This window comes from Manis pentadactyla, chromosome 11 (genome assembly GCF_030020395.1).
Source record: "Manis pentadactyla isolate mManPen7 chromosome 11, mManPen7.hap1, whole genome shotgun sequence".
NCBI classification, from domain to species: domain Eukaryota; kingdom Metazoa; phylum Chordata; class Mammalia; order Pholidota; family Manidae; genus Manis; species Manis pentadactyla.
The window spans coordinates 87,449,844-87,452,810 of NC_080029.1; positions in this window are offsets into that span (position 1 = coordinate 87,449,844).

Below are 2,967 nucleotides of genomic sequence, written 5' to 3' on the forward strand. Positions count from 1 at the left end.
AAACTGGTGTGACTACTTCACAAGATAATTTCAGGTAATGATAAATACTAAAAGAAAATAAAATTCAGTGATGGAAGACAGTAACTAGCAAGTCAGCATTAGGGAAGGACCATATTTACAAAGCGTTGCTGGGAACGGAGACAAGATTTAGGGGGAGACATTTGAATATCAAGAAGGAACCAGGTGTGCATTAGGTATGACTCACTATTTTGTTCCTGGTTTTCTAACATCTGGCTAACAGTTTCTTGGCTTTCTCTTTTCAGGATTTTTCTATTTCTCTTTTTCATCACCCTATTTTTCATCACACTGCTGGGCTACTTGTTTTTCCACATAAGCTTTATAAATCCAGATCTCCTAATCGACTTACTACCCAAGATACTGAACAGGAGCACCTTGTGGAGGCTAAGAAGCTTCCTCTCCGCATCTCTCACACTTCGGACTGAGGACTTGTTGCCCCACTAATCCCCAAAAAACATCCTTGGAAAAAGAAGGCAAGTGGTACCTGACTGTGTACACTAGGAGATGGTGGAACTTGTAGAGGGAAGATGCTTTCTTCAGTTTTTCCCTTGAGGTTTGCCTACAGATGACCTTTCCTCCCATGTTGCCTTTCCAAGATCGACCTTGCCCAGTAAACAGCTCTGTCAGTAGATTTCAGTGGCTATAGGGTAAGCTAAATAATATGAAATAGTAAACAGAGTAGACCATTTTCAGAATAATGTCACAGATGCTAAAGCAAGTTAGAGTCCATCAATACTTCTATAGTTAATCTTAAAAATGTAAGAGACTGGATCTCTGCAATGCAGATGGCTCACTACTGATAATTAGAACTCTATAGCAGCAAGTGACCTTAACTTAAGCTAACTTACAAATTACAGCAAAATTTAAAAAAAGATATTGCCTTATGGAACTAAAAATCTGAGGTTTCAGGCATGGCTGAATCCAGAAGTTTCACCAGTATCCTCAGGGCTTCATCTCTCTCCCTCCTTTCTCTGAATGGGCATTGCTCCTTTAAGTGGCAATATTCTGCCAATAACCTAAATCCTATGCTACCAGATTAGCAACTTCAGCACAATCAGTCTTTTCCAATAGCTACAGCAGGAAAGACCAAAGAATCTGTATTGGCTGAGGTCAATTGCCTAGCCCTGTCCCATAATCAGCTGATCATGTGTCAGCAAAGTCATCCTTTAATGAAAGGCTTAAAGGCATCTTGGACCACAGATAAATATTTCAAACAGAAGTTTGAAATGGAAAGAAAAAATTAAGCAACTTTCTTAATCTGGTAAATTTCCTAGAATGAGTAAATTCTTTCTTCACCCCAGGCCTCAGAGAAAACAAAATCCTTTTCTCCTGGCAATTACTAGAGTAATGTGCAAATACGCATTGTCTGACCATACAAGTCACTGAGTTTTTACCTGGCACCCTAAATGGAAATGCCCTCCACCATCTCAAAGAACAGCACTGTACACACGGCTTATTCCCACACTGAGTGGCAGTGGCATTCTAGGGTCCAGTAGAATTTGGCAGTTTCTGCCCAGTAGGTGTGGCCTTAATAGGTGTTTCATTAAACCGGACTCCGTTCTTGGCACAAGGGGAGGATAAGGTATGGCCAGCTCCCATTTACCATTGTCCTGCTACATGACAGAGCAAGAAATCCACTCCTCTGCACTCATGAATTTGAGACTTAGAATCATGAAAGAAAAAGTATTTTCACACATTGTGATTTCAGAGTCACTTAAGAAAACTTTAAAAAATTTTTCCTTTCATGCATATTTCATTATTCATCACTATGTTTTCTCTGCTGTAGCTAAGTGAAATAATGTTGAGAAAACAGTTCAAAAGTTGTTAGGAAGGACACAAATCTCTAATAACATCTTGAAGTCCATAATTGCCCTTGTTGTTGGTTAAAGTAAAGGTAAGTGTTGACTATATCATTCGGGGTCACACCCAGAATACAAAATGAGAATTCAGAGTGGAGAGAACCAGCAAAAACATTTGTTCCCAGAATGTAAAGTGAATCAGCAAAAAAACAGTTTCCACTATGTGACTTCATTCCTGTAGATGGAGATTCTGGCAACTTCAGATGGTTGTATTAAAAAGATGATGATGATGGAGGGGGGAGCAGGGAAGGGAGGAAGGAAGGAAAAAAAGAAAGAAAGGAAACGAGGCTGATCCCTTAGCAGTGTAAACTTCCAACGGTGAACTGCTGTTCTCTTCTACATGACTACTTCACTGCAGCCATTGACTGTGCTTCCTTTAATTTTGTAATACTGAGAAGCAGAAGTTTTCTAAAGACAAGCTTCAATGGTTAAAATCACTGTTGTAAAAATTCCTTCTGCTAAGGAGCAAAACTAATGGAAGCTCTTCTGTGTTTGTAGCGAAAATAGGGAAGGAGCATTCACATGCAGTGTGGGATTAGAGCCTAGGAACAGATGTAGGGGAGGTAGGCTGCTGTGGCTGGGCTGTCTTGATTCTCCTGCTGAACATTTACAGTTGAGACTGGCTGCAAGGTGCCAGGAGTTGGCCTCCCAGTATCTTGACCATTGCAAACAAGGAGCAGCTTGCTTTGTCTCTGGAGCAGTGCACGCTTCCCTCATGATTTGACTATGGCTGAATGGCTCCCTCAGAAACAGCAGAGGGCACTGTTTCATGGTAAATGCAGGCTCTCCTCAGAAGCTGTTTCTTTACCATAGCTATATATTGTACCCCTGCAATGTGCTGACCAGATGGGGGCAGGTCTGTGATAACAGCAAAACTGTCCCATTTTTCACAGGGTCATCGGCCAGATCTGGGTTTGAACATCAAGAGCACAGATGATAAAGTCTCCTACCCCAGGTGCTGAGTCACTACCTACAATGATCATCTGCCTAATATCTTCAGAATATGTGTTCTAGGTGGAAGGATTTCCTCACACGGTCTCTGCCCTTATACGTATGCCCACCATGGAGCAGAATTCCACAGTTTGATAAA